General features: G+C 36.8%; 1 non-coding gene across 1 annotated transcript; it reads left to right on the top strand.

Annotated features, from left to right (window-relative positions):
* Positions 1-2,512: 2,512 nt before the first annotated feature.
* Positions 2,513-2,616, top strand: LOC115498916. The gene has a single exon (XR_003964023.1). It is a non-coding gene; the product is annotated as a U6 spliceosomal RNA (small nuclear RNA).
* Positions 2,617-10,931: the final 8,315 nt, after the last annotated feature.

Here is a 10,931-nt window from a genome sequence, read left to right as displayed (position 1 = left end):
GTAACTGGAAACTCTGCAGTCAGCCTCTCTCTTTATTAACTAGGAGGAAGGACAATTTGGGACCACAACACACCCCAAACTTGCTGGCACTAATGAGCTGCATGAACTTAATCATTACGTTATATCTGAAAAGTAAGAGAGACCTTAATGATCATCAGGTATAACCTCCTTCTTAATGCAGGAACTCCTTTTAATTACAGAATTCCTATGAGATGGCCATTGGAAGCTCATTATTTCATTGAACTCTCTATCCCATGGTTAGTGGTTTCATTTGTTAAGAAAGGCACCCTTTTATTGATCTAGGACATTTTTTCATTAGTATTTGCTTTCCCATTTGGAATAATAGGAATAATGTGTGATAAAAAACAGTAATAATGATAATTATGATGATGGTGATGCTGGTGGCTCACAGAATTTTCTCTTATATACGAGGCATGTAATAACATTGCATGTGTTTATGTTATTATTTATTATCACAAACATTTTATAATATAGGCATTAATATTTGCTCCCATTTTACAGAAGAAGGAATCAAAACCTAGAGTGCTGGAGTGATGTGGCTGAAAGTCACACTACTGATAAATGGAGAGTTGGAATTTGCACCAAGTGTGCGAGATCTCAGAACCCAAGCTCTTAGGCACTCTGCATACCAGACACACAAACAACTTCTAGCTCTTCATTTTACACATTATCTTCTTATTCTTTCTTTTTTCTGGGCTGCACGTCTCTGCTTCCTTAAGAACTCCTTAATCAATATGACTTTTAGTCACCACATGATCATAGCTGATTGTATTTTATAGGTTTCTAGATTTCTTCCCTAATATATGGAATTTTGAGCTGGAAATAATACTGAAATGTTTGAAAAATGCAGCATATAGAAGATTCTATGGCCACCCTTCACCACTTTTCCAAATCAAGTTTCTCCATCTGCGAAAGTTTTTAAAATAAAGATAATTGACTTCAGAAGAATACCAAAGTACAAAACTTAAAGAAGTTAGAAAATATTTACAACTGAGAAGACCCCATTTTCAGACCAGAAGGATTCTTTTTATTTCTCTGAAATATCCCATTTTCTCTGTAATACTGACTATAAAACTTACTTTAGGGGCACCTTGGTGGCTCAGTCCGTTAAGCGTTTGACTCTTGATTTTGGCTCAGGTCATGATCTCATCGTTTGTGAAATTGAGCCCCGTGTTGGGCTCTACACTGACAGCACAGAGCTTTATTGGGATTCTCTTTCTCCCTCTCTCTCTGCTTTTCCTCTGCTTCTCTCTCTCTCTCCCTCTCTCTCTCTCTCTCTCTCTCTCACGCACACACAGACACACACACACACACATATAAATAAGTAAATAAACTTTATTTAAAAAGAACACTTAGTTTAAATGATTTCGTGCTTGATTTGAGGACATGGAACTACATCTTCCTCCATCATCTGAAATTTGGGATGAATGTGCTTTCACCTCAGCTGCCTCAGCTGCCGCACATGGGGAGTACATCACTCATGTAAGAACTCCAGGGCAAACTTCTGGCCAAGGTAATGTTGCTAACAGAACTCAGACTTTCCGATTAGTCAGGAGGAGAAATGAGAAGTTGTTTGGACTGGCTTTGGGTGGTTAAGGAAAATTAAAGAGCAGGAGAGGATAGACGTAATCCCCACAGCTGTAGTGATAGTTGGGGCCACTGCAAAAGTTCCTGGCTGCTGATACCTTTGCCTGGAACTCTGAAGAAAGTTCTGATGCTGGTGTGGAAATTGTGCTGAACAAGAACTGGTATTTGAGAAAATTCCTAGGGTGTGTATAAGTAAGCTAGTATGCTTTCAAGGAACTCATACACATTCCAGGCAAGTAGCAAAGCCAGTGCCCAAAGAAGCAGATAGACCTTGTTAAAAGAGGGAAATAGTAGTAAAAGTAGTAGTTATAGTAATAAAATATTATGTAAAATAGAACAATGTCAGTAATATAAAGAGTCAAACGTGGAAATGAGAAGAGAGAAGGCTTTTGTAGTTAGGCCATTGCTATGCCTTTCCACATCCTTTTCTATGTGACTTAATGATGTTCATGGCAAAAGGGTCTTCAACAAAGTGTCTTTGGAGAGATAACCTATTCCAATGAAAAGTAGACACTATTAAAATGTCAGGATTTCTGGGTTACAGTTCTGGTCAGTTAGTAGTACTGTTGTTTGAGGTACTTTTTATTATTAGATTATTATACGTAAAGATTAAAAACCAACAACAGCAATGCAGAATGCCGTAAAACCATACCTCTCCCTTGCTCTACCTCTCCAATTACCTAGTCCTTGTTCTTGTTATTTTTTAAAATGCTGCTTCTTATGGAGGTTACATCCTAGCTATAAGCAACGTGTTGGTATGACTTTTTCTTGATTTATGAAACATAGGCATTATCATTTCCTGTCTATTGAAGATGAACATTTAGCTCACTTATATAACCCCAACATCCCCTCCTCTACTCAACCCTTAGTTAATATTTTAGTTTTCCAGTTGGTTAAATCTTTAGTACTTGTTTCAACAGCATATATGCTAAAATTGGAATGATACAGAGATTAGCATGGCTCCTGCTCAGGGACGACATGCAAATTAATGAGGCATTGTATATTTTTATGGAATATTGTTCAGCCTTAAAAAAGATTGCACTTCTAACACATACTATAACATGAAATACCCTTGAAGACATATGCCAAGTGAAATAAGCCAGAGATAAAAGGACAAATATTATATGATTCTACTTACATGAGATACCTAAAGTAATCATATCATAGAGACACAAAGTAGAATGTTTAGGCATTAATATCAGGGGCTGGGGAGAGGGGGCAATAGGAGTTCTAGTTTAATGGGTATAGAATTTTAGTTGGGGAAGATGAAAAAATTCTGGAGATGAATAGTGGTGATGGTTATGCAACAATGTGAATGTACTTAATACCACTGGACTGTATACACTTAAAAATTCTTAAAATGGTAAATTTTGTTATGTATGTTTTAGCACAGTAAAATGTATAAATATATCTCATATTTAACTTTTCTTTTAAAAATTATGTTATTTTATGTTATTTTATTTGAGAGAGAGGGAGCATAAAGTGTGGGAGAGAGAGGGAAAAAGAGAGAGAATCTTAAGCAGGCTCTGTGTTCAACACAGTGCTCAATCCTGTGACCCTGGCATCATGACCTGAGCCGAAATCAAGTCAGACATTCAACAGACTGAGCCACCCAGGCACCCAACTTTTCTTATCTTTTGACTTTCGTATAAAATTATTATGTTTCTCCACATCTCAGCCTTCACCCTCATTGTACTAGAATAACTTCATATACAAACTATTCATAAAAGTATGTAGAAGCAGGGGTGCCTCAGTGGCTCAGTCGATTAAGCATCCGACTTCGGCTCAGGTCATGATCTTGTGGTCCGTGAGTTTGAGCCCTGCGTCAGGCACTGTGCTGACAGCCCAGAACCCAGAGCCTGCTTCAGATTTCTGTGTGTGTGTGTCTCTCTCTGACCCTCCCCTACCCATGCTCTGTCTTTCTCTGTCTCTCTCAAAAATGAATAAAATTTTTAAAAAAATTTTTTAAAAAGTATGTAGAAGCAATTGTTGCATACATTGGTGCTGTTCACAAATGATTTTTCCTCCCTCTTCATTCCTTGCACATGGAATTATTGAACTTTGTACCCCTTGTGGCTGGGGAAGCCAAGAGGCTAGCTTTGGCCAATGAACTGAGCAGCAGGGAAGCAAGTCATTGTCAGATCTGGGCATCAAACTGTTCAACTCTCAATCTTCTGCCACGGCAACTCAAAATTTGAGTTGGCTGTTTTCTGTGTTTGTTTGTTTTCTCTTTACGTTCTGAGATTTCCTGATGTTATGTTTAGAGTAGGTATTTGTTTCACCCATTCTTGTGTATAAGCAGGGTACTCTTTAAATAGATTCATGTGCAAAATTTTCCTGTGTTTTATTTTGCTTATTCCTTCCCTCTTTTTCTGTTTTCTCCTTCCATATCTCATATTTGTTGGATGTCTGGGATATGTGATTGTCCTCTTATTCCTTTTATATTTTACCACATATTTTCTGTTTCTTCATCCTTTTTGCTGTGTATATATGCAGAGTTCTTTGACTTTATCTTATTGTGTTTGGTTTTGGTTTTGGTTTTGGTATCATCTTTCAAATCTCTCTGAGAATACTGGTTAGATTTTTTTCAAGTTTCTTCTCTTCAACGAGTTGCTTCTGTTTCCACGGGGAATATTTTGTTTATTTTGCCATTTTAATACTGTTATTTTTCTTTATATGCCTGACTGATTATAAATTATTTGCACATTTTTAAAACAGGAAGTACTGAGTTGACTTTTCCAGGGAGTGGATTGGATTTTTTCTGCTGTATTTGAATGCTTGTTTTCCTTACAAAAATTTCCCTTGAGTCAGGAGGCTAACCTGGCCAGGTCTGCACTTGAATCACTGAGGATCCAGGCTTTTGATAAGAGATTACTAAAATGGGAAGGAATTTATTCTCTGGTGCCAGCACCCAGCTAGTAGTCCTAATTCTATCCACTCAATCCATTATATTTCTTAATGTTGGGGTCATTATTTTTGTTAGAGTGATCATTATTTTGCTTTATTTTCTTTTGCCTTGATTCATTGTGAGGTTTCTTGTACTCTTGTTATATCCATATAGAAATATAGGAGAGTGAGGAGAAGAGGAGGGAGGTGATTGGCTTCTCAATCTAGACACAGAATTTCAGTTAGACTTTCTATTTCTCTCTACCCATTTTGGCTCACGTTCATAATTCTACCCTCCATTCTCATTGATTTTATTCCAGACATTTTGGGAGTTCTGCCTAGAAGATTAGCTCCCTCTTTCCCTGCCATCCTTTACTGTGTTAACTTTGGGCTGCAGATTCCTCAGGTTTCTTTGTGTAACTGGATGGTTCTCATCCATTTTTCATCTCCAGAATGCTTTGAAATCTAATGTTGAATTATGGTCCTTCTCCCATTCTCTTTCCTGTTAGGGTTTATGGGTTTAATTCTGTTTGTATTCTCTTTAATTTTAATGAGGAGTAGAGGCAAATGCAGAACTTGATCACCATGTTAAACCAGAGTTCACCCTGTGCACTTGCAGAACACCAAGGACTGCGTTGCACTTTGCGCATCTGCAGTGCCATCCAGTATGTTCTCATTGAGGGCCACGTGTGATGAGCTGGGATAGCTAGAACACAGGTGGATATTTTTATTTCTTCCTGGAAACAAGGCACATTGACATCTTTTCATGGTTTTTAAGCTATTTGAAAAGAACATTATAGGAAAATAGAAGGTGGATGTAAGTCAGGATTTGAATCAATAGAACTTTCTCTTGATAAATATATATTCTCTTGATATTTATATGTATAACATATATATAACTGGGTCTTGGGAAAAGTTGGATATAATAACCAAAACTCAATTCCATTATTAAACTAAGAATTCTGTTTTTGAGTGTATCTAATTGCAATGACTTAATTAAAAGGAAACTAAAAAATATAATAAAAGTAGTAATTATCAGAAAAGCTAAAGAATTTTAGTAGGTTTTCTGTTTGCATTTTAGAAGATGTTGTATCTCAAAGAATCTTGAATTCAAGTTTTATTCTTGTAGTTTCCTGCATCTATAATTATCCCTCGAGTCGTTTTCCTCAGTTCTTGTAAGAATACATCTGGTGCTTCTGAAAAATATTTTCACAAGTGCTCTTGGGTGATTTATTGGTGCTTACATCCATCCTATGTTGGGTGTGTAAAATCGTGCCTACTCCAAATGTCCGGTGTCGACAGCAGCACGGTTTTTATAATCCATCCAAACCTCCCTTCTGTCCACCTACCTGCTTTCATTAACTCATACTGCTTTTGCCCTCCCTAAACTCCCAGGGTATTCATGATGCAGTCTGGTTCCTGTTATACACCTCAGCATTCCTCTCCCTCTGATACCTCATTTGAATCGCCTTCTCATTTATATCAACCTTGTTTGTCCTGTACACAATCACATGTCCAAAACTCTTTTGAGTCCATATTTCTTAACTTTTTTTTTTTTAAGATTATACCGATGGGTACAATCCAACATAGATGGGGAGAAGGAGCAAAAGAGGTTTCTTTAATTTGAGCTTTGGGCATCAAGCCAGAATCAAATACTGGATAGCATCTAAGGAGAAAAACCGTTGGTCAAAGCCAAATACTTGCAATACGAGGTATGTGAAGGGCTGGAGAATACTGGAGCAGGGAGAAATAGATCAGAAAAAGTCAACTGAAAGTGGCCTACATGATTATCAGAGTTAAGGGCTAGAGTTCTCAGCTGTGCTTTTTTACACAGTGATACTTTGTAAAATAGAATATATGAAATTAAAATCTGAGTCTCACCCTATATATTATCCATTGAAAATCAAATATGATTTATGTGCTTTTCAAAGATCTAATAGACATAAGCTATGCAATGCATTATAGTAAAAGTTATGGAAAATTTGATACTGACTAAGGCATTACCCTCAAAGAAACCTGTTATATGGCAGGAGAGAGATATGTATACTTAACAACGGAGTGGTGGTACAGAAAAAATAAATGACGATATTTTGTAAGTGGCATTATAATTGTTTGGAACTGAAAGTATACAATATATTTGTGATGGTGGTTTATTTTTTTTCCATCCTAGCCCTTGGACCCACAAAATCAAGGCAATGCTTACTCTCACTGGGGAGCACATGTTAAGATGAGAAATAATGATAGCTTGCCAACTAGTTCTATCATGGTTCATGGCAGGACATAGTTTCGATTTATTGAAAGTGTGCTGAAGGTGGCCAGAACAGAAGTTCCTGTTAATCACTCCTCTTTGCCTATAAAATGAGAATACTTCCTTAATACAAATATTTCAAATTATGCCAGCTGGCAGATCATCTCACCTAACTACAATTCCAAATCTTTCCATTGATTTCTCACAGTGAAACTTGAAGATATTTTTTCACTCCTCCAGTCCTCTTTGAAAAGTATCAAAAACCATGAATCACCACTGATCTTTCAGTTCAGTGCTGGATTTTTTTTTTAGATAACTATACCTTTTAAAGCATTTTGTTCACTAATGTGTTTGTTTAGACACCTACACTATATTTCATTTACAATAAAGTCTCCCATTTAGCCATTTTGCCAAAGGAAAGGTCATTCTGTGGTTAATGTCACTCATCTTATTAGAGAGAATCTCCAAACCATTGTTATATATGGCTTAGTTCTTCTACTGAGAAGAGCTGGTGCGTGTGTGTGTGTGTGTGTGTGTGTGTGTGTGTTTTCCCACTGTCATCACCTTCAGAGTTCTAAGAATCTGTTAAATGCCTGCATTTCTAGCTTCTAGGTGCACACAGTAACAGAAAGAAATGTCTTCCTGTAACAATAGCATGCAACATAGGTTGCAGTGCCCGTAACCCAGATTAGGTTGATTGGAACCTACTTTGAATTGTGAGGTTGGATGAATTATGAGGAAGGGAGAGACTCTGCAGTAGGACTACCAGCCTGAGCATAGCACAACTTAAATTTAGGGGCAGCACTTGCAAAGATGGCAGTAAGTAGGACTCTGCAATCTGGTGGAGGTCTTCCACCATAGATTCTTTGGTCCAGATACACTAAAAGTAAATCCTCAGTTTGTTTAGAGAAAGGTAGCATCCCATTGCTACATAGTACAGAGAGTACCATCAGATATTCAAGCTATTCCATATTTATGATATTAGCATTTACCTATAGGAAAAATAGAATGTTTCAAATTGAAATTTCAGTCTCTTCCCATCCATTGAAATCAAACATGAATGATTCATTAATTTATCAGAGATACAATGGGCACATGTTATATACAATTCATTCTGCAGATGTTATAGAAAATTCAATGGTTAATAAAGCAGTGGCTTCAGCGGATCTGGCAGAAGAGTAAGATAAGTACACATTTGACAGAGTGGTGAAAAAGAAGAGGGGTAGTGTGAGTTGATCGCAGATGTTTCTAGCCTCAGGATTATAAAACAGAAATGCAGGTTTTATGATTGTGATGTAGACCACATATAATATAGACCAGCAACGTAAGTGATGACAGACATCCTTGCATTCACGGAGCATTCAGATGTCTTTTCATAGGTAAGTCTTTGTGTCTTCAGAGATGATACTGTGTGGCTTTAGACAAATAACAGACACCAAAACACACACACACACACACATATGTGATTTTTAAAATATTTGTTTTTGAGAGAAAGAGAGAGAGAAAGAGAACACACACACGAGAGAGCATGAGCAGGGGAGGAGCAGAGAGAGAGGAAGACAGAGTCCGAAGCAGGCTCTGCACTATTAGCACAAAGCCCGACGTGGAGCTCAAACTCACGAACCTGTTAGATTGTGACCTGAGCTGAAGTCAGAAGTTCAACTGACTGAGCTACCCAGAAGCCCCCAAATATTTTTTAAATATATAAATATGGATAGTAATGCAGTGTGTTTTTAGAAATGTGAATAAATTATGATGAAAAATAAAGGATGGATGGATGGATAGGTAGGTATGTAGAGAGAAAGAGAGAGACAGAAAGTTAGGAGGGGTAAACGATAAAGGGACAATTTTAATCTTAGTGTTAAATCCACAGTTATGAAACAGAATTGATTGATTGACTAAATTTAATTTTATTTCAACTTTTAGCATCCAGGATAGTTATAGTTGTTTGGACCAAAAACTCATTTTTTAAAAGTTTATTTATTTATTTTTGAGAGAGAGAGCAAGCAGGGCAGGGGCAGAGAGGAAGGGGGGAGAGAGAGAATCCCAAGCAGGCTCCACACTGTCGGTGCAGAGCCCAACGCGGGGCTTGAACTCATACAGTGAGATCATGAATGACCTGAGCCAAAATCAAGAGCAAGACACTTAACTGAGCGATCCAGGCACCCCCCGCCTCCGCCAAAACTCATTTTAATCTCTGATGTTGTCAGTGATGTGTTAAATTTCATAAGAGGTAAATTTCCTTGTAGAAGTGCTATGTGCCTGATGAATGATATGGTGACAATTCTCCCAAAGTCTCCATTAAGCTAACTTTTTTCCATTTTTTTTTAAATAGGAAAATAGAATCCTGATTAATTTATGCATTCATTATTCTTCCAGTGAACAGAAATTTGCTCTTATTGTACTTCATAACATGTAAAAAACTGAAGCCAAGTTTTCTTAAATATGTTCATAAAGACATTTGTGTTACAGGCAAAGAAGTAAATATTGATAAAAATAAAAGTACAAATCATTCTTTAATTGACACATAACCTTGTTTTCCCCCCATTCTTTAGTCGTCTTTTCAACAGAGCTCCAGAATTTGATTCAATCTGGAATCATGTTCCGCTACACTAGCTCCCCGAGCTAGCCAATTATCTATGAAGGTTTCTTCTTGGATGCCCTCAGTTAGCTCTGTTCACTCAATGGAAAACTTGTGGTACTGAATTCATTCTAAATGACAGGCAGAAAAATCTGTACTATTTGAATGGCAACTTAAATATACAAAGCAAGTTATTTGATTTAACTTAAATTAATCTAATTTAGCTGTCAAAGACCCAACAAAGATGCCTAGTGTTTCATGTGGTATCTGTTTGATATATAGAGGTGTGTGTGTGTGTGTGTGTGTGTGTGTGTGTGTGTGTGTGTCCAAATATGTATGTATAGGAGAGAGACCGTACAAGCTTCCTGTATCTTTGCAATGAAAGTTGTTTTATTGTTTTCTTTTGTAAAAGTAAGAGAAAAGCAAATTTTTATTAAGCTATATGAAGTTGTAAAATTTGGTAGAAACTGTTTTCATCATACATTCTATCATATAGCATCCAATATTATTCCTTAGAAGTCTTTCTCTCTATTCAGGATTCTATTGTAACTATGCTTAGACTGTCTATCTACCAAGCACAGAACAACAACAAATTGAAAGAAGAATTGTCTTTGCTATAGTCTCTACCATAAAGATTCAGCCATTCAATAAATCCATCAGTCAAATATCAAATAAAATCTGTTCATCTCTAATACACCTAGTTCTATGCCAATAATGGCAAAAGTTTGAAAACATGTAACATAATTCCTGACCTCAAGAAAGTTTTTCAAGATTGTCATTTACTCTTTTGAAAATCCAAAGTACTTACTAGGACACATAACTTTAAAATGACAATGTGAGAATGACCAGGAGTGCTTTAGAAATTTAAAAAAAAAAAAAAAAAAAAAAAAAGAGGATTTAACTGAGGAGACTACATAAGAGATGTGAGAAGTAAAATATCCAGCTGTTCAGTAGAGTTGATTTCCCTCTGGAAAGAAGCATCCTCTACAAAATTGCAAAATGGATGTCACAACATGGGTAAAAGATCTTATTTCATAGTAAATACAAGAGTGGTGATAATGAGTTGAGGAAGAGGAGAAAAATATAGAGCAAAATGTGGCAGTTATTAATGTAGGCAAAAATTTACCTCAAACTAGAACAGTGTTTTCCTCAAAAATAAAATTCCAGAGAATCTCTAATAACCTGATCTCAAAATAATTTCTCAGTAATAGTTGAGACATAATGTTATCATTCACAAGTAATTTCTTGGATGACGTCTTGAGGTAACTTCCCCATGCTCTTTACCTGCCCCGCCTTCCCCCACAGATGGGTTCCCCGAGATGGCTGCAGTATGGTGAAGGCTGTGCTGAGTATTGATGACATTGCATATATAGGTTGTGAATATGTAGAGGAAAAGGGTGTCTGAAAAGCCTTCATAGGGAGACACCAAACCAAAAAAAGAAATGAATATTTATTTGACTGCTTATTTTAGAGAAACCCATTCTTAAAAAAAATTTTTTTAATGTTTATTTTCGACAGAGAGACAGTGTGTGAGCAGGGGAGGGGCAGAGAGAGAGGCACACACAGAATCTGAAGCAGGCTTCAGGCTCTGAGCTGTCAGCACAGAGC

This window comes from Lynx canadensis, chromosome D3, assembly GCF_007474595.2.
Source record: "Lynx canadensis isolate LIC74 chromosome D3, mLynCan4.pri.v2, whole genome shotgun sequence".
Taxonomy (NCBI): domain Eukaryota; kingdom Metazoa; phylum Chordata; class Mammalia; order Carnivora; family Felidae; genus Lynx; species Lynx canadensis.
This window is presented reverse-complemented; position numbering and strand designations above follow the sequence as displayed.